This window comes from Hydra vulgaris, chromosome 15 (assembly GCF_038396675.1).
Source record: "Hydra vulgaris chromosome 15, alternate assembly HydraT2T_AEP".
In the NCBI taxonomy this organism is placed as follows: domain Eukaryota; kingdom Metazoa; phylum Cnidaria; class Hydrozoa; order Anthoathecata; family Hydridae; genus Hydra; species Hydra vulgaris.
This window is the reverse complement of record NC_088934.1, coordinates 4,392,350-4,415,635: the sequence shown is the minus strand read 5'-3', so window position 1 is coordinate 4,415,635 and position 23,286 is coordinate 4,392,350.

Here is a 23,286-nt window from a genome sequence, read left to right as displayed (position 1 = left end):
TTTCTAAACTAATATTTATTTTTAATGATTTTAAGAACAACAAAACGAAAACAATAAACAAGACCAAAAAAAAAAACTAGAAAAAGGTTGTTTACATGTATTTTAGTTTTTTTTTTAACAATCAAACCATTGTTATTTATAACACTATTTATACTTCGTTTTTCAGTGTTTCAACTTAAGTTATTCCTTGTACGCAAATTTACAATATATAAACTGATTTCATGATAAATTTTTTCATATTTAACGTTGCTTGTGAGAAAAAATTTTAATAACTGATTCTTAATTCAAAGTTTTTAGAAACTAAACACAATCGTAAGCAAAAAAAGTACTTTTCCTATTTCAAAAAAATAAGCAACAAAATTCTCATAAAGAAAAACAAATGCTAAAAATAAAAATGAGTTTTAGGATTAGTTGTATTTTGGTGAAAATAATTAAAGTCATATTTTGTTTCTTGTCAGCATATATTTATTGAAAACGTTAATATGAAGTGAAATTATACGAATTTATATTAGCTCTGGGGTTAACGACTCTTATCCATTTTTCTGTAACATAGTACATTTTCTTTAACAGTTTAGTATAAAAAGTCTCAATTTAACGAAAACGAGGTCATTTTTAATTACCATTAAGGTCGTTGTTGCAGAAAACTCGAGGTTTGACGAACCAAAAAGTTGAGATTTGACCATTTGACACACCATAAAACCGAGCTTTGACTATTTTAAAAAAACATTTACATTGTTTGTAAAATATTACGCAATATTACTCTTGTTTGTAAAAAAACGAACTTTGACAAACAATTTTTGACAAAAAAACAACCTTTTGTTCAATTAATTTAAATAAATATTTAAAATAGTAATATCCAAGAACGAGTGTTTTCTAAAAAATAAAAGGTCTCGTTACCATTAGCTATGCTTTACATATATAAGAATCGGAACTGTTTACTGTTTTAGAATGAGTTTAGAAATAAAAAGTTGTTTTATTATGTCCAATCTTCTTTGATTGAATTTTTTAAAAGCTTTTAAAATTTAGAGATCTAATTCTAAAAAAGTTAAGAAAACAGGCACTCTATTTAAAGTTTCAATTAGCCTGTCAACTTAATTTTGCGTTAAGGGTGATACGAATTTCATCTTCGGCTGATATCTGGTTGTTAATGTATTTGTTACCGATTTCGTTAACAGAAAATTTGAAGTGCTTGGTGCTAATAAATATTACAAAAAATGACTTGGAAAATATGAAATAGGGTGTGAAAAATGTATTTTAACAGTAAATTTAGATAAAAACTCGTTTCAATACAAAAAAAAAAACTCACTGTGGATGACAAGTGAACTTAAAAGTATGTGTAAAGAAAAACATTAAAGTTGGTTTAGAAACAAAAACTCAGGTTTTAAAAGTATTTTAGAAGTCAATAAGTATAAAAAATTAAAGAAAGATATAAAAAAACTTGTCAAAAAAAGTATTCGCAATTTTGAAAAAAAACTTGGCACTTAATTCAAAAAACAATCCTAAAAGTGTCATGCATATATAAATAACAAATCAAGATTTAAATATTCTATTAAAGCAATAAAGCTACATGATGGTATTATAACTACTGACAACCAAGAGATAGTAAACAATGAACTTTTTGCATCTGTTTTTAATTAAGATGATTCATCAAAAGAAGTTTTAGACAACAATCTTTCAAAAACATGTCCTGATCCATTTTTTAGTATTCCTATTATTCAGAAAAATTTATGTAACTTAAACATGTACAAATCAGTAGGTCCTGCAAAATTTCACACAAAAGTTTTAAGGAAATGTTCAGAATCTCTGTCGAGTTGTTTAGCATTATTACTTCATAAATCTTTTAGTAAAGGAACTATATCAAAATTGTGGTCATGTACAAACGTTGTTCCGCTATTCAAAAAGGGTAATAAACTAGTCTGAACAAATTTTAGACCGGTTACATTAACATTAATCGTTGGTAAAATTATGTATTGAATTAATAGAGATTGCATGATGGTTTTTCATTGAAAACAAAGTGATTCCTAAAGAGCAACATGGTTTTATTAACAGCAAAAGCTGTATAACAAACCTTTTGGAAACATTAGATTTGATCACGCAAGCGTATGAAGAGAATATTTCAGTTGATGTTTTGTTTTTTGATTTTAAAAAAGCATTTGATTCAGTCTCTCACAAGAATTACTGAAAAAATAATTTTTTTCAGTAATTTCTTGTGACTTGGATTTAGGTCATCTTTGTTAAATTGGTTTAAGTCATTTTTGTCAAATCGAACTTAGAGAGTGGTGATAGGAGAATATATTTCAAGTTGGAAGATGCTTACTAGTGGAGTACCGGAAGTTTCAGTACTCGAATCTTTTTTATTTGTTATCTTTATTAATATGTACAAGGATTAATAAAATCACTAAATTATATGCAGACGATACCAAAGTTATTTCAATCAATCATTGTTATGATGATAATAAATTATTACAAGAGGAAATTAACATGTTAGTATAATGTTCTGAAGATTGGTTAATTAAATTTAATGAATCAAAATGTAAAGTCATGTATTTTGGTAAAAAGAATCCAAGATAAGAATATAAATTGAACAACTCTGTTTTAACAGAAACAACAATAGAAATAGATTTTGGGATTTTCATTTCAAACAATCTAGAGTGAAAATATCATATTAGTTCAGCTAAAGGCAAAGCAAACAGAAAGTTAGACATGATCAAAAACGCTTTTAAGTATTCAGATAAATTTTCATTAAAGTTACTATACAATTCGTAAGTACGACCTCATTTTGAATAAGAAGCAGTTTGGAGTCCATTTTGGAAGAAGGACATTGACAATTTTGAACTCGTGCAAAGCAAGGCTACAAGAATCAAATCTTTAGGAGGGAAATCATATGGAGAAAGTTTAAAGATGCTTGAACTGCCAACTTTGTAGGATAGAAGAAGAAGTGGTGATCAGATTCAAATGTATAAGATCTCAAAAGGAAAAGACATTGTTAATTTTCACCACCCTCCATTAAGTTTTGAGCTGGAACAATCAAGTTGAAGAATTGTTAAATACGCAGACACTTTACCGATTCGAGAATTCGTCACCATTTCTTCACAAGCTGAGTTACAAACGGTTGGAATTCTCTTCCTTGATGGATAATAGATAAAGATAACTTAAACCTTTTTAAATACAGCATTGAAAAATACTTTTGGTTTCTATATATATAAGCTAGCATAGGCTAGCTACATAAAAAATAATTATACTAATATCGTTGCCAAAAATTTTATAAAACGTTTTGATAAAGTTTTGGGCAATGTTTTGATTCAAAACTCTTTTGAATTAACTTTTGAGATTTATAAAAGTACTCTTTTTAATCGCGTCAATTTAAACAAAATACCAACATCGATACTTTTTTTTTAATATAATTTAATGAAAGATATTATTAATTTTAATGCAGAATGAAATTTTGTAGTAATTTATACAATGCAAACGCATTTATATCAAATTTTAATATGCAATAATCAATTTTATTGAGATAATAATAATAATCAATTTTATTGAGAAATTGTTTTTACTGGCGTGTCAACAATACCAGTACAATACCAGCAACAATAAGCTATTTTTAGTTAATCATTCTAAGATAGCAATTACCAAGTAGTATAATAAAAAACTGATTGATTTATATTGTGTTTTTATATTAATTGAGTGTAATTACTTATATTTATAAAGATTTAAAAGTTTTAAATAAAAGCTTTTAAACTTTTATAAAGAGGTTAAAAAATTATTATAATTTAAAGGTCTTAAAGGTACGCAAGGTGAACATTTTTATGATTTTCAGCAGTTTCCTTTGTAATTTCAATTCACGATGGCAGAGAGAAAAAAAACGTAATGTGCGCAATAGTGTAAACGACAAACTGCAACGTATTAAAAGGCTAGTTCGTTGTATCTATGTAAACTGCATAGAAATGAAAATGACGTAGATGAGTTAAACAATCAAGTTGAAATAGGTAGAGAAGCCAATGAGATGACATTATCAGAAGAATTTGAATTACATAATGTAATATACGTTACACACCAAGAATCTAAAGTGCATGAAACCGATAAATTTTCTGATAAATTTTTATATGCTAATTATGGCAATCCGGCTAGTATGCGAAGAATGCGAATAAAATATTCGATAAACTATTACAACATCCGGGTTGTCGATGGAGATGGAGTTCGCATAAATTGGGTGCAGTAGTCAGTAAGTAATGACGCTGTGTATTGCTTCTGCTGCAAGCTATTTATTAGTAATATAATAGCTGCGCTATCTTTTTTTGTTAATGGTTCACATGATTGGAAAAACGTGTCCGCAATTCTTTCAGGGCATGAGAAAAGTAGTGAATATGTAGCAAACTATCACGGAAAGAGTTTGAGCTGCAACTGTGACACAATAAAACAATTCATGCTGAATGTTTGCTTCTCGTTAAAAAAGAAGATCAGTATTGTTAGCAAATCTTGAAAAGGTTTTAGTTAGAGTTTTTTATACTAGTAATATTGCTTTTTGTGGAACGCATGAGAATCTGAACATTGCTGATAATGGAAACTTTCTGAAATTTGTGGAGTTGCTTGCTTCGTTTAATCCGTTTATAGATCTTTGAAAAATTAAAGACAATGAAACAGATGTATATTACCTATGCTAAGACACTCAAAATCTATTGATTCATCTTTTACCAATTCAATCGAACAAAAAATTGTAGTATCTATGCTAAGTAATTTTCAATAACTAAAGATTGCAAAACTAACGCTGGTTATATTGAAACCTAATGTGGTTATGTTGAAGCCTTAAGCTGGTTATGTTGAAACCTAATGCTGATTATGTTGAACAAATGACTAAAATTATTTGCTGCAATATCATTTGCTAGACGTGTTTTCAAATTCAGAAAATGACATTGCAGCAATATCTTCTATAAAAAAACATTACTTAAATTTTATGCTTCTTAACTAGTGTTAGTATGACTAAGACTACTCTTAAACTTGGCTAAGAGTAACTTAAGCATTTATTAGAATTTTATCTAATAAAAACTTAAGCGGTCAAGTAAATAACAAAGGCAAAAATATAAAGGGAAAAAGTTATAAATAAAATTAAGAATTGATAACGAAGATTTAGATCTTAGTCCCCGAGCATTGTTAATTCCTTTCAGCGCATATACGTTAAACTTGGCTGTTAATGTTGCTGTTAAATATTGCTCAGAAGTAAAAGCTTTCTGAGCAACATGTAACGGCATCTGGTGCTGTTTATAAATGTATATAACACACGGTTGTGTGGTATGACGTGTTGTTTGAGATCAACATAACCAGTCAAAAGAAGTTCAGACAAAAGAATTTGATATGAATGGCAACATAAACTATTGAAATGAAAAAAAACTGGTAGATAGAGTTAAAATTGCAGTCAATTTAGAGATGCCAGCACTTTTTGAATCAAAATCAACCCGTATCAAAAGAAAGTATAAACTTTTTTGTTTTTTTATTTGTTCATGACATAGTTTGCATGGGCAATTAATTGCTTTTCACATTCTAATATTTTTCTTAAAAATTATAATGATGCTCGAGGTAAAAATGTCTATTGGGATCAAGCTTCACATTGATGATTCTATATAGCGAAGTGAATGTTTTCCGTACAACTCCGACTTTATTTGTTGGTTACTAAAGTAAGCATTACTTCGTATATTGAGCGTTTTCTTATTAATAAAGTTAATGTTTATTAATTTGTGAGCTTTTGTTAGAAATTTTCTTTTTTGAACAACTCTATAGCTAAAAATTTTTTGATGTACTGAGACAAAGTTATTTGTCTATTAGAGCTTTTAGAATGTCAAAGAGCCCTTGAATGCAAATTATTAGTTTTTCCATTTGTTGCTTTAATACAACACATCCACACAACTATGTGTGTAAAAAAAACATGAAATGTAATTCGAAGAAGACGTTTAATATTGATTTCTTTTTTTGAATTTTAAGAAATATTGCTCTAAGAATGCTAAGTTTTTGATTTCTTTTTATTCCAAGTTCAATATCATTTTCTTCCCTAATTTGATTACGATCAATATGTGCCCAAATTATTTCATGTTTATGGTTCGCCATTATTAAATGACATTTTATAGGATTAGGTTTTTGACAGTGACATTTGAACCACTTTACAATCAACTTATTCTCAAGTTTATTTAATAGAACATTTTATGTATTACATGAGATGAAGTATCTTCGTAGTTTTTCAATAGAAAAAACAAATATATATATTCATATATATATATATATATATATATATATATATATATATATATATATATATATATATATATATGATTGTTTTTTCTATTGAAAAACTACGAAGATACTACATTTCATGCAATACATAAAAAGTTATATTTAATAAACTTGAGAATAAGTTGATTTACATGTATATTATAAATATATACATATATATATATATATATATATATATATATATATATATATATATATATATATATATATATATATATATATATATATATATATATATATATATATATATATATATTAGGGTAGGTCGATTTTAATTCTGCATATTGCGTAATATTAAAGTAGTTGGAGACAGTTAAAATATGATTACTCTCAAAATTTGAGAGATTTTGAATGAAGAACTGCTTGCGGATTTAAATTCTAAGGTTTGCACGATAACGCGAAAAAACACCTTAAAAGGCGTTATATGCAAAAATGAACATATTTAAAAAACATTTAAATATGTTGATATTTAAATGTTTTTTAAAATTAACTGCATTTCTGAATAATTTAAGTTTATAATAATTTATAAAAATTAAGCTAATTTTATAACAACTTGTTAACTATTTGAAGATTTAAAAAGGGAAACTTCTATTCATATATTTACATAAGAATATCAAAATAAACATTATTTTTACAATTTAAAACATTTTGAACATGGTTATATATATTCAGGAAAACATCTTCAATTAAAAAATATTATCATAAGAATGGAAATAATGCCCTTTTGAAACATATGGTTTACGCATCTTGCTGCTAAGTAGTTTAGTTAAAATGCAGCTATGTCGATTCTCGAATCCATTTACATATTGGGATGCTTCCGACACAAGTTTTACCGCTCGCTCATCTCTCTGGGAGTGAGCTGGAAAGTCGGGGATATTAGGTTCAACATTATTGTCAATCATATATTAGATTTGCTCAATTGAAAAATTTTGTGTTGTTAGGGGCTCCGTAAATTTAGTATTGATGATGTCAACCAACTCATACCGATTAGCATTAAAATTAATTTCCGGAATTTGCTTTAAATTTACTTCCAAGCTTGTGTTGTTTACTCTATAAATATAAATCAAAAGCAATTACCACATTTTATGTGTCTTTTTTTAAAATTTATTTTAGTTAATTATAAAAAAAATACCTTTGCCTTAGAGCCAGTGAGATTTAAAAACCAAAGTTTCGTATATTGCTGTCATTATCTTTTAGCATGGCATAAATAATATTTTCAGGTTTTAGACACAATGCGTTGTTTTTAATGTTTTTTTTAACAATATGTTTAACATCATCATAAGGGGAGATTATTTCTTCTAATAATAGTAGAAAAAAAAAGGCGTGGGGATTCGTGAAACTTTGAAGATTTTTTTATTTCGAACCACGCTGGAGTGTAAACCTGAACATTAAATTATACGTTTTTCTTAAAGAAACAGTTGGTTGATTGTCTCTAGTATACAAACAAAGAAGGCGGATAGCTAGTGTTAACCACCTTGTATGGTTAAGCGGTCCAATTTTATATGCAGCCCATTTATCAGAAACTTTAGCAATACATATTCCTTTGCAATATTCAAATAGTCTTAGATCGCAACTAAGATCTGTTAACGGGTGATGCGAAAGTTATCTGACAAAATAAAAACGTCAATAACTTATTTATAAATAAAAAAACAAACTACTATTATATCTTTTTTAAATGAAGCATTCATCTTTTAATAAAAATATATTGTTTTTATATGAAAAAACACCACCATCTGCAATTGATCTCAATTTTGCTCTGACGCCTTTCATATGCGACTGTAAAAAGTTTAAATCAATTTCTCGTAGTTTTAGTTTAATGCGATCAATCAAAACTTGCTCTGTTGAAGCTTGCCGATCTCCCTCGTAAACCTTCTGTGCCAAATGTCCCCAAAAATTTTCAATTGGTCGTGCTTGAGGCACATTTGGGGATTGGATTCTTTATCAACGTAATAGACATATTAGTCCATCCAATTTGGAGAATCTTTAGAATAATGAGAACTTGTTAAATCTGGCCAAAATAAATAGTTACAGTTTCCATGATACTTGTGAATAAATGGAAGAAGTCGTTTTTCTAAACATTAATCAATATAGATTGATGAATTGATCGCTACAGCCTTGGAAGTGCGAAACAATGGCTCGGGCATACCACGGTCAGATATGGCTATTCACATTAATAATTTTTTTGGAAATTTCTCTTTTCCTATAAAACAAACACTTTCTGAACATGTCTTTTTGTTGTTTGTGTAGTATCCAGAATTTCTAGGCATGTTGTCCCCTTCAAAACAAAAGTATTTTTCGTCATCGATGGCTAGAAGCAATTTTGTGTTATAGAGTTGGTTAACTAGTTTCCTGCTTCTTTTCTTTGCCTTTATTTGTTGTTCTATAGTGTATTTTGGAGTCTTTTCACGTTTTCAATTTTTAATATTCATTTTTTTAACTGCCGACCATTTGTCGATTGATTTACACCGAATTTAATACCTATTTTTCTCTGACTGACCCCTTTTCGATTGTTGACAAGTCTCGTTAATTCAGCTTTCTTTAGTCCAGGATGTCGTTAATTCGGCTTTCTTTAGTCCAGGATGTCGGACGACCAGGGCGCTTTTTATCAGAAAACGATTGAACAGTTTTAAGTCTTTTTAGGTTATCATATATTGTACTTCGAGCAATTCCTTCCTTTTCCAAATGATTTACGATTATTTTTTTTTATATTAGGTTTATTTACAAAAAACATTTTTAGTCGCGCTCGAAAAGATTTTCGTTCAGATGCATTTAACCTCATTTTAAATAATTGTGTTTCAAATATTAAAGTTTATATTTTATAGAACGTTTATGTCTACGCATAAAACCACAAAAACTAATTATTATGCTCAAATAATGAAATTAGGATTTGTCCGATAACTTCCGCATCATCCGTTAGTATTTCTTCTGGAATATATTTATCTACAATTGGGTTTTCAATACATTAAAACAAAACTTGATTTCTATCCTGAATACTTTCAGCACATCTTGTGCCAAGTAGACCACTGAAGCTTCTTGGCCCTGTTGTGTCACCATCAAGTTTCACAAAAAGAGCTCGTAACGGAAGATCATTTTGATGTAAGGCGCATCCAATTAGATGTAGTTTTCTTTTTAAAAACACTTCTAGTTTTACAACTAAGCCACTTATTGGTCCAGTATTGGTAGCATGATTATCAAGAAGAACAGCTTGTATACTTTCCAAACTGGTATGTTTTTGTAAAACACTGAACGTTTCGGTAGCAAGAACTAAGCCTGTTGCACCAGTGACAGGAATCGTCCTATGAGTCAAATAATTTCCACTCGATTCTCCGTCTTCATAAGTAAATGTGAGGTGATTTTCAGGTTTAATATATTTCTTTAGTACTTCACCTCGAGGTGAGTTTATTACTATACTTGTTTTAGTTATCTGATCGAGCTTGCTATCAACCCCAAGACAAATTAACTGTTTTTTTGTTCTGAGTGCACATCTTCACTAACAATTTTTACTTTTGACTAGGCCCTATCTAATTTGCATTTATCAATCAAAATATCTTTGATATCAACATCAATTTTCAGAAGATATTTTATGCCATATAGTAAAGCATTTGCAAGGGCTGCATCTACGTTTGACGAACACTCGTTTCTTACTAGTCCCATAGCAAATCTTGAAAGTTAAACCAAGTTGTTTTTTCCAATAGGATTATTTATTAGTTTACATTCACCTTCATCCTAAAAAAAGTTAGTAAAATAAAATAATTTTTGTTTCATCTACTGCAAATTTGTCATGTATTTATAAAAAATTTACCTCCGAAATGGTTAAATCACTTGTTTTTTCAATTAAGTTTACGTGTCGTATGATTCATCTTCATCAACTAGCTTCTATCAACGGAAAATCTATCAACGGAAGAAAGTTGATATGCACCTTTTGGACCAATTTTTTTCCTCTGATCACGATGATAAGCTCTGTCTTCAAGAGGTACTTTATTACTTTGAAAGCAAAGGCATGCAAGATGTTCTTCTATGCAATTTTCTTTATTACATGTATATTAAGTATATTATGTTATTCAATTTAATAAGATAATATACTTAATAAATTTTTTTGTCACTACAAGGAAACACATCTAATGAACAGGAACATGCAGAAATATCAAAAAGTTTGTCTAAGTTTGCATCAAGATTTCTTTTAGCGCTTGCTTTTCCATGCTTGCGATTAATATCCTTAAGATGATCTTTAACTTTCCTATTTATAGATTTGTCCGTTATAAACTTGGGTTTACTGTAGCCCAAATTGATTTTTATTATTTGAGTCACTAATACGATATCTGCATTTGGATTTATATGAACAAGGTAGTAATAGTATTGAATAATCTGTCTAAAAGTGCTTGGATCTGTTATTGATATTTCACATAGGCCACCACAATATTTTTTTTAACTTTTCATCCGTGTAATTGTAGCCTTTACTTTTTGCATTTCTCGTGGACTAGTTATAAATGTAAACTCTATTAAAGTTTAACAATTAGAGTCATGGGTAACAGCGTGACTTTTTAAGGGGGTGAAAGCACCAAAAAAACCTAAAATATCAAAACTTACTATTAAAAATCAACTTTGCTAAAAAATAAAGAAATAAAACCCTTTTGAAAAAATTTGGGGGCCCATGGCTCCCTCGTTTTCAAAATGAGGGGGCCATGAGCCCCAATCATTTTCATTCAGCAATTTAGTAAAACCATTACTTCCTCCGACTTAATTATGTGAATCCATTAGTTCTCTCGAAATGTTGCAAAACAAAAATTATTTAGTATAAAAAGGTAAAAACATTACTCTAAATATAATAATCATAAGTACCTTTGGTATTAAAAGATTTCTTTAATTTACAATTTTTTTTTTGAACCTACTTTTTTAAAACTTTATATTTAATTTTAAAACCAACTTTTAAATTCAAACAAGAACTTTTAAATACAAAAAAGATGTGCAAAATTTAAATTTAAATGCGTGTAAACGATTTAGCGAAAACTTATTGGCTTCTTAAAACAATTGCGCTTTGAATAAATCGTTTATTGGTTACTTTATAAATTCGAAACGAGATATTTTAAAAAGAGATTATTTTACTCAAAATAAAATATTTCAACATTTGAAATTAATAAATTAACAAAACTAGTCTAAAATTGAGCCTTGAAATGTAAATTCGCAAGCCATTTTTAAACCAGGATACTTGAGATTTAGCAAAACCTCATTTCTAACCTAGACACAGTAACTGCAACATTACGCAACTTAAAATTCGAAAAATAAGCTAAAGTCGACCTACCCCAATATATATATATATATATATATATATATATATATATATATATATATATATATATATATATATATATATATATATATATATATATATATATATATATATAAGTATATAAGTATATAAGTATACTTAAGTATATCAGTATACTTAAGTATATAAGTATATAAGTATACTTATATATATATTAGCATTCTTAGAGGAATATTTAGAGGAATAGTTATATGCAGGCGCTGTTTTAAGGATAAACCAATTCAGTATAAAATCATCAATATTTTTTCTTTTAATTCCCATATATATTTTGACAGCATGGTGTCTTTTGAATACTTTTTATTCTTGAAAGATTGCTTATGATTGGCAAAACGTTTTTTCCATTCACCCTCTGTTATGCCAATATATTGTTTATCAGGTACATTCTTAGTGGAAACAACACATTTAAATACCACATTTTTTGATAAACAACTTCCACTCATTGGACAATTGATTTTTTGTTTACAATTACAATTTTCTGTAGTTTTTTCATTTAGGATTTCTTTTTTGTTTATTTTCTTTTAGGTTATTGGTTCCCTCAAAAAGTGAGATTGGACATGTAAGCAAAATTAAATTGGACAAAATAATAACATTCTTAGTAAAAAATTAAATTTGCAACAGTGGAAAAATACCACTGATGTTATAAATTGGTTTTCCATAATCGAAAATAAAAATGACTGTACATTTATTCAATTTGACATTAATGATTTTTAATAACCGCAGATATTTTAGATAAGACTATTGAATTTGCAAAAAGCCACACAGTTATTCCTGATGACACAATCCGTATAATAAAACATTGTAGAAAAACATTACTTTATTTTAATAAGGAAACTTGAAAAAAGAAAAACATACATGACTGCTTTGATGTAACAATGGGCAGATATGACGCAGCAAAAATTTGTGAATTTGTTGGACTATATATTTTAGATTTGTTAAGTAAAATAATCAATATAAAAGATTTAGGCCTTTATCGCGACGATGGTTTAATAGTAATGCGTAGAAAATCTGGTCCACAGCTCGACAAAATTAGAAAAAATATTATAAAAATTTTAAAAAATATTGGCTTTCAAATCGAAATTAACATAAATTTAAAAATTGTAAATTTTCTTGATGTCACATTTAACCTCTCTGAAAATTTATATAAGCCTTTCAAAAAACCAAACGATGAACTATTATATATTAAAATTAACTCTAATCACCCATCCCAAGTTTTAAAACAAGTCCCGATTTCAATTAATAACAGACTAAACTAAAACTCCTCAAATGAAAATGTATTCAATTCCTCTAAACGAATATTTAAAAATGCCCAAAAAAAGTGGTTTTGAAAATTTTGAACTAAAATTTGACCCTGAAAAAAAGAATACCAAAAAAGAATACCCCCATATAGCAAAAAAGTTTCTACTAACATAGGAAAAGTGTTTTTTAAAATTGGTCGATAAGCATTTCCGCGTTTAAAGTTAGCTACAGTTGCACAAAATATATGGAAAGATTTATAAAAGGTCACAATAAAGCTTTGATAAACAAAAAAGAAATCCTAAATGAAAAAACTACAGAAAATTGTAATTGTAAACAAAAAATCAATTGTCCAATGAGTGGAAGTTGTTTATCAAAAAATGTGGTATATAAATGTGGTATATAAATGTGTTGTTTCCTCTAAGAATGTACCTGATAAACAATATATTGGCATAACAAAGGGTGAATGGAAAAAACGTTTTGACAATCATAAGCAATCTTTCAAAATTAAAAAGTATTCAAAAGACACCATGCTGTCAAAATATATATGGGAATTAAAAGAAAAAAATATTGATGATTTTATACTGAATTGGTCTAACCTTAAAATAGCGCCTGCATATAACAATATTTCCAAAAAATGCATACTATGCCTACAAGAAAAATTTGAAACAATTACACATGCAAATCAAGAATGCTTATTAAACAAAAGATCGGAGTTAATTTCTAAATGTAGGCACGAAAATAAGTTTCTCCTAAAAAACTATAAAAATGAATGAGTTCAAATAATACTTACATTAACTACCCTTTTTAAAAAATCATTTAAAAAAATAGCATAAGAAATCATTTCTAAAGAATTCTTTTTATAATAGTGTCAGCAAATTCCACAAATGTGTGAAAATTTACAGTAGTTAAGACATTTGCAACTTCCTCTAATTTTATTTTTAGTATAACTTGAAGTTTTATTAGTTTGATCATTCATTTCTGATGAATCTTTGTTAATGAAACACAGTGTTAAATGGAAAAAATTTTTGTAAAGTGATTTTCTACTAATATATATATATATATATATATATATATATATATATATATATATATATATATATATATATATATATATATATATATATATATATATATATATATATTAGTAGAAAATCACTTAACAAAAGTTTTTTTTATATTTAAATTTATCAAGACCACTGTATGTTAAGTGATTTTCTACTAATATATACACTGCAGGCCAAATGTTTCCGGACACTTGATATTTTTATATAAAAAGCTAAAATCTATCCTGTATCATTAAATTAACCAATAAAATTAATTTATAATACTTAAACTTACTAATTTTAAGTGTTTATGTAAGTTTGAGGTCAGTAATTGGGTATTACTGACCTCAAACTTAAATAAGTAAGTTTTTTTTTTTAATAGTTTATTTTAACTTGATATATAGCGTTTCATTACTCTTAAGAGTTTGGTCTTGTTAAAGTTATTTATTTATTGAAACATGAAGTAAATATTTATAATATAATGATAGCCGACTAAAATGATTAAGAGTATTTAGTCTTGTTTAGTTTTCATTTGGTATTAATGATGGTTACATTAAAAAATCTTGAAAAAAATTTTAAAATTTTATAATTCGACTATTTAACTAAAAATATGGGTAAGAAACTTTCTTTAACGGTTGCAAAACGTTCTGAAATAATTACATTACATAAAGAAAGTTATTTAGTTCGTAAAATTTGCAAAAAATTAAAAGTTGCCAGAAGTACTGTACAAGATACCATCAAACGATGGAAAAAAACAGGCATTTTTGAAGATAATAAAAGATCTGGTAGACCACGGAAAACAACAAAAGCAGAAGATAATAGTATAATATTGATGAGTAAAAGGAATCGAAGACTTACGGCGCCGGAAATAACTTCAGGCTTTAATAGGAGTCATTCAAAATCTATTTCATTAACCATTACGAAACGACGTCTTAGACAAGCAGGACTTTCTGGCCGTATAGCGGTCAGGAAACCGTTGCTACGGATTGGAAATAAAAGGAAAAGGTTACAATGGGCTATAGACCACCAAAATTGGACAGAAAGAGACTGGGGAAAAGTACTATGGACCGACGAGTCCAAATTTGAACTGTTTGGGCAAAGACGTAGAATTTACATCAGAAGAACAACAAAAGAAAAAATGATCCCAGAGTGTTTAGTGCCGACAATCAAGCATGGTGGTGGGTCAGTTATGCTATGGGGATGTTTTTCTTCAGCTGGTGTTGGTGACCTAGTTAAAATTGAGGGTATTATGAAAAAAGAACAATATAAAACAATTCTAGAAAACAATGCTATACCTTCTGGCTTAAGAACTATTGGTCGTAGTTTTGTTTTTATGCAGGACATTGACCCTAAACACACCTCAAAATTATGTAAGAACTACATAAAGGAAGAAGAGGATAATGGTGTCCTCAAAAACATGACCTGGCCGGCCCAATCACCAGATTTGAACCCAATAGAGTTACTGTGGGAAGAATTGGACAGAAAGGTCAGACAAAAATGCCCAACATCCAAAGAGCACCTGTGGCAGATATTAGAAGAATCCTGGTTATCAATTACACCCGAAATAATAGATAAACTAATAAATTGGATGCCACGGATCGCAAAAAAAGTGATAAAAACTCGTATTTTTTGACGAAAAGACAGTTTAATAATAATAGTGTTTTTAGTATTTTTTTTCTTTTATTTTTTTTCTTTTTTTTTTCTTAAATAGTAACTATATGTATCTTTTATAAAAAAAATATGATATAAGAATTTTTTTGAAACAATTAGGGGAGTTTTAATTAAAAAATTAAACAAAATCCAAGTGTCCGGAAACGTTTGGCCTGCAGTGTATATATACACTGCAGGCCAAAAGTATCACAACCACTGTATATATATATATATATATATATATATATATATATATATATATATATATATATATATATATATATATATATATATATATATATATATATATATATATATATATATATATATATATATATATATATATATATATATATATATATATATATATATATATATATATATATATATATATATATATATATATATATATATATATACAGTGGTTGTGATAAATTTAGGCGCACTCATATTTGATGATAGAAATTTTTAGTTTTTTAACAATGAAACAATAACGAAAAAATTTCAGTTTATTTTTTTTTCAATTTATTAGATAAATACATACATAACACAAAATTTATTATTAAATTACAAAAAAATTACAAATATTAAGTAATAATTAGGAACAAATATTAAGTAATAATTAGTATGTGCAGTAGCTCCATCTTGTTAAAGTTTCAATAATTTATCATTGAGCATAAGCAGGTCAATTGATGGAATTAAGTTGTTTTCTAGTACTTCTACGTATATTCTGGAGTTGATTCTTTCGGTGTATGTTTGGCACATACCAACATCGTTGTAACTGAAGTATGACCAGATTCCTATCGAGCCTTCTTCACTTTGTACAGTCGGTCTAATGTACCTGGCGTAATACTTTTCGTGAGCCATTCTTTAGATTTGCGATTGATAAGCTCAAAGTTACTCTCATCACTCTACATAATGTTTTTCTATTGTTCTATTGTCCAATACCTTCATTCACGACACTATTTTAGTCTCCTTTGTTTATCATATGGACGCAGGAGCGGTTTTTTTAAAGCAGAGTAGACTCCAATCTTGTATTTGATAAGTGTTCGGCGGACTGTGCTTTGAGACTGTGCTGTAACTAATTCTTGGATTAGCTCTGACAGCTATATAAAGGACACTATCGTCCTTTCTGGTGGTTGACAAGGGTCTATCTGGCCTCGTTTTCTCGCTGGCATTACAAGTGTGAACAAAGTTCTGCTTTGTCGTACGAACGCATTTCTCAGAAACTCCAATCAACCTCACGATTTCTTTATTACTTTTGGTTCCTTCTTTGATGTGAGCAATAATATGCCATCTTTCACATTAAGTGGTACGTATTTTTCCCATTTTTCGCGTCTTTTTAGTGCAAAACTAACTTAACTCTTGTTTGTTTATCAAATAATAATTAACTAACTCCAGGTAAGTCATATTTATATAACGTTTTTTGACAAAATCATCTAATTTAGGCCTATTAATCAGAAATATGGGGAAAAAACTACTAAATAACTATTAATAATAAGATTTAAGACCTTTTCGATTGTGCGTCTTAACTTATGAATAAAATAAAATCAAGCTTATCAATTAACCTTTTTGTGTTAATTGGTATAGAATGAGTAATAAACATCCTGTAAAAAAAATTAAGGTACTCTATAAAAGAGTTTTACTTCCTCTATTAAGATATATATCAAACATAGCGGTAGCACTTTTATTTTATTTTTATTTTAAGTATTACATATATGTAAAAAAAAAAATGAGTGCGCCTAAATTTACGAAAACCACTATGTAATATTGTCGCGTAAAATTTTTCATAGTTTTCTGTTGTGAGTTGGTAAATATTATTTACCAACTTACAATAGAAAAAATGTATATGTATATATACATATATATATATATATATATATATATATATATATATATATATATATATATATATATATATATATATATATATATATATATATATATATATATATATATATATATATATATATATATATATATATATATATATATATATATATATAGATTTTTTGATGAGTCTTTATTAATGAAAAACAGTTTTAAATGAAAAAATTTTAGGTTAAGTGATTTTCTACTAATTTATAATTACTCTCTTCTTTTAAGAACATTGAGCACTCTATTTTGTACAATACATTTTAAAGTTGTTTAAATATAAATATTTCTGTGGCTAGCAGTAAGCGATGTTACTCATTTAAGTGAACATAATATTGCAACATAGAACTGCTGAAGTTCGTTTCTACATTTGTTAAAACAAAAGCGCAAAAAACGAAGTTTTAATTTACTATTATTAGTATAATTTAACGTTACACGTATACACGTGTATGTATAAATTCTTCCAAATATAAATACATAACATGGCCTACGACAATGGTTTTGAAGTGAAGGGACACAATTGTCAAATTCTTAAAAAAAGTCTACTTTTAGTTCTGAAGAAGCTGAAGTTAAGGAGACATTTATTTTGGTATTAGTAAAATTATAATCAAGTTACTATACACAAACAATCTTAAACAAATCCGCTCATATGAAAACCACAAAAAATTAGAAACATAAAGCTTTTAGTTAAATAAAAGATAACAAAGTGGTGCAATCTCTGCATTAATTTGATAAAGTTTGATATAATTTGCGCACCGGAAACTTGAACGCACAGGTGTATATGTAATTGAGTATCCACGTATAAGTCATTTTTTTGTAAAATATAAAAAAATTTATAACGTTTTTGAAATAGTTATGCATTTATGACTGCTTTTCGTTTTTTTTATTAAAATGTTTGTTCAAACACTTTATAGTTTGATACACAATATTGTTATGTTATACTTTATGTTATGTTATAAACTGTATTGTTTGATATGAGTTATAATAATAGATTGGTATTGATTAATTGATTACTATTACCAATAGAGTTTAATTATTGTTTAAGTAACGTGCAATTTCTGATAATTTACTTTTGTAAAGCTCATCGTTTACTCTATATAGTATTTACTCATTACTAATTATAAAAACATCTCATTTACCAAGAGGTAGTAGTGAAAAATTTTCAAATACTTTTTAAAAACTGACTTTAAACATTTAATGACAATTAACTGCAGAGTCCTCCAAGGTTCAATTCTAGGACTGCTTTTATTTCTCATTTATATAAATGACTTGAGTATATTTTACAATATCTTGAACTAATTTTTTTTGCCGACGATACTAATGTATTTTATTCTAATAAAGATATTTATATTTTATTATGCAACAATGAACAAAGAGCTTGCGAAACTAAGCGAATGGTTTATATCGAATAAATTGTCCATAAACATTAAATAAACAAAGTATAACTTTTTCCATCGTCCTCATGATAAAGACAACGTTCCCTTAAAACTTTTTATATTTTATTAGTATTAAGTTTTTTTTTAATTAATAACTCTTTTTAATATGCCTTTATTATTAACTCTTATGTCAAAAGAGAGCGTTCTTTGTTGTTTCAAGGTGTAGTTTTAAATGAAAATGTAACGTGAAAAGAGCACATAGGTAATCCATTATAAAATCTCAAAAAATTTAGGCCCTGTTATATAAAGCCAAACAGTTGTTAAACAAAACTTTTGAAATTTATTTAATTTTCTTTTAATTATTGCTATCGAAATTACGCTAATGTTGCTTGGTGCAGCACTAATGTATCTAAAAATAAAGTCTTTTAATTAAATAAAAACACGCTGTAAGAATTATTGGAAATATGGATCGCTTCTCGCACACTAAATTTCTTTTTAATAAGTTCAAAATACTCAACGTATTTTACTTAATTTATATCATGTTCTTATATTATGTTCATAGGAAATAATAAAATGACACCCATTTCATTTAACTCATTTAAAAAAAAATCATATATACCGAACAAGATTTTCAAATAACAATTATAATCAACCAAAAGTATATTATGCTGCTACTAAATTCTTAATTGCAATCAGAGGACTTAAATTATGGAACACGTTATTGGATAATGAGTTAAAAAATTCCTTTCCTTGATCAATTTAAAAATGAAAAATAAACTTTTGATAATTGACTACAAACTAGACTTCTTTTGAAACTTTTGAATAGGAGTAATCACTTGTTTTATTTACTTGATAATAACTTTATTTTTGATTATATTTATTTATGATTTTAATGTTTCTTTGATGTTTATGTTTTATCTCATTTTTATTTATTTTTAAATTCAAAATCTTAATAAATAAAAGTTTGAAAAAAGTAAGATTATATTTATATAAATAGTATTTTTTATATTTGCATTTATGCATGTATTTTATGCATATATTACATTGTAATAATGGTAATACTTTTTTTTTGTTATTTATATTATTGTTTTGAAGGGGCTTGGCGATAAGACTGAATTTGTCTTCTTCTTGCCCCAGCCGTGTATATACATTTTGTAAAAGTCTTGTTTTGTAATAAAAATTCTCTATGGCGAAATACAAACAATATATATAACATTTATCACGAGAAATTTACAAGGAAGGCAGTAAACTTCGGAGATACGTAATAAATGTAAAGGAATTCTTTGGCTACAAAAACTCGCTTTAAATAGATAAGTATGTTGCAACAACTTAGTTATAAATTGTAAAAACTGCTACTTTTAAGAAATAAAATTTCTGTTTCTATAAATTTTAATATAAAAAGCGTCATAATCGAGACTTATTAATGTAAAAGCTGAAGACGCTTTTTATACTTAACTGCATTAGATGCACAAGTCTTCAGTACATCTAAAACAGAAAATTAGATCATACGACATAATTTGATCATATTGAAAACCTTTTTAACAATTGGGTAATACTAGGATGCGCAGCAAAAAGTTTTAGATGTAATTTTAACTTGCTAAAAGCCTGACTTTTAACATTTTTTCAATATGCTATTATTCTAGCAGTTGAATTTCCATCTTGCATTTTAGATACTTTGTAAAAATATGGGCAGAAAGTGAGCAAAAACATTTTTGGACCATTTTTGCAAGATATGACAACTTCTTTAGAATTAAATCTGTTTTTGCTGAAATTAATATGTTATCTACGAATAAAAACACAAAAAGTTAATTTAATACAATGGTATAACCATAAAATAATACTATGCATATATTTGATTATTGCTGAAATTAATATGTTATCTACGAATAAAAACATACACACACAAAAAAAATAATTTAATACAATGGTATAACCATAAAATAATACTATGCATATATTTGATTATTTCAGAAAGTAATAATGATTTCATGCAAAAAACTGTTTCTTATTTCTGAATCGGAAATTTTAATCCCAAAAATTGTTTCTTATCAAATACAATTTTTAAAACTTAATTTTGATTTTTTTTTAAAAATTAAAAAAATCAAAATTAAAACAAATTAACTAAGGGATAGTCTTGTCTTTAAGGTTCCAAGCTCTTTATTTTTTTAAAAGCTTTTTAAAAGCGTTCAGTGAACAAAAGTGTTTTAATGTTAGAATTTTTTTTTTTTTGGAAGCCAAAACTTTAGTTCTACAAAACCTAATATGAGTAACTTTCTTTCCATATATGTAAAGAAAGTAGTTCATATTAAGTAGAAAGAATAGTTTAATAAATAATTGAATCTATGAAATCATTACACGCTAATCCTTTACAAATACTCTATTTCCGTGTAATTTGTTTGTTTTTTAAATTTTGTTTTACTTTTAATTAAAAAAAAGACACTGAAGAATGAGCTTTTTGTGTTTAATATGATACAAACACCGTTTGTTTCTTGATTTCTGTAATAAGTATTAGAGGATATATAAATATTGTCACGATGGTAAATCATTGCCGCGATTGTATCAATAATAGAACTATTGTCACAATAGTATCGATAGTATAGAAACTGTCACGATATTATCGTTAGTATAAATATTGTGACGATGGAATAGATGTTATTATATTTTTGTCACGATTGTGTTTTCATTTTCACAATAGTATCAATAGTATCTTTATTGCTCAATAGTACTGATAGAATCTTTTTTGTTACGATTGTGTTTTCATTTTCACGATATTATCAATATATCATTTTTATACGATAGTTATATAACATGTGGAAGAAAAGTAATTTAAAACGCTATTTCACAAACTTTCATAATGTTACAAAACTTTATTATTTTTGAATTAATAAAATTATTTTGTTAAGATTATTTAAATAATTTTATTTTCCAAGGCTATGACTTTATTTTTTATTTGATCAACTAGAGTTTATTTTTTTATGTCAAAATGACAATTTCAGTTAGTCAGGGTTAATCAGGGTGAACCTGACCAGGGTGGTTTATTGTATGCTGTTAATATCTTACTTTTGTTACAATGATTATTTAATAACAATTATACTTTTTATACTAATACATTAAAAATATGATATTAGAGTAAGTAATTATATTCAAATTTATAATAAAAATTTATAACATTAATTTAACATTGATTAATTTATAAATGATCTATATACGTAGGTTTCGTATATTAGTAATTTAAATTAATAATATTACATTTAATTTAAAAACAATTAAGAAATTTAAACTAAAAATTTTAAGGCTAATATGGCTTCGGCTTAATAATTTAAACCATCAAAAAAGTAGTTTGCTGAAGTTAAATACTTCTTTAAAAATTCACCAGGTTTTGGTAAAAGCCGAAGCTATCATGTACCAAAGCTGAGAATTCTTGTTCATCACAATTATGATGCGAAAACGTAATTACGTTAAAACGACCAAAAATATATATCGATAATACATACAACATTAGTTATAAATTACGCCTAAGTTATATCTAAATCAATTTCCTTGTAAAGGTTTTAGTTACCTAACACAAGTTCGAAATCATATGTTATTTACAACCATTTAGCCTTTGTGGCTTGGAATTTACAAAAAAAGATATGATTATTTTTATTACTGTTTTATTTTTCATAAAACTTTTAAAATTTATCAAAAGTAAAGGTTCGGAAACTTTATTTATTTTGTTTTTAAATTTTAAAAAACATCATTAAAGAGTTGTTAATACTTGAAAAGAGTCCTTGTCAAGTATTAACAATTTTTAATTGAAATCTATTAAATATATATACATATATATATATATATATATATATATATATATATATATATATATATATATATATATATATATATATATATATATATAAATATATATATATATATATATATAAATATATATATATATATATATATATATATATATATATATATATATATATATATATATTTATATATATTTATTATATTTGACAACAAAGCTATATATACTCCCTTGAAATATTATATGAAAATTAATTCAAAAAAAGAGTTACATCCATAATAAAAGTTTTTAGTATTTTGTTTTTCATTTTATCCGTATAATACCATAAATGCTGAGTAAAAAATTTTTGGAACAAGAACTAGACGTATGCTAGCGTTTTTTTTCAAACATTTTATTAAAGTAATTTATGTGTAAAATTCTTGATATATATTTGTTTCACTTGTTATATGGTTTGTAGATGCTTTTGCAGAATCAATTCTACATTTAGTTTACTCTCCTAATTTACTTGCTGTTTTTTTAATCTAAATTACAGTTGAAAGTTAATGCGTGGCGCATTCTTTGTTTTTTCATCAAAGAGATAGCGGTCTTTACTTTTGTATGGTGTAAAAACTTGTTTTGTTTTCTTTGGGTTTTTTTCTACTGATTCCACCTTTTTAGCATAATAGTTTACATTTAAATCAAATTTACTCAATCTATCATATGTAGTTTATA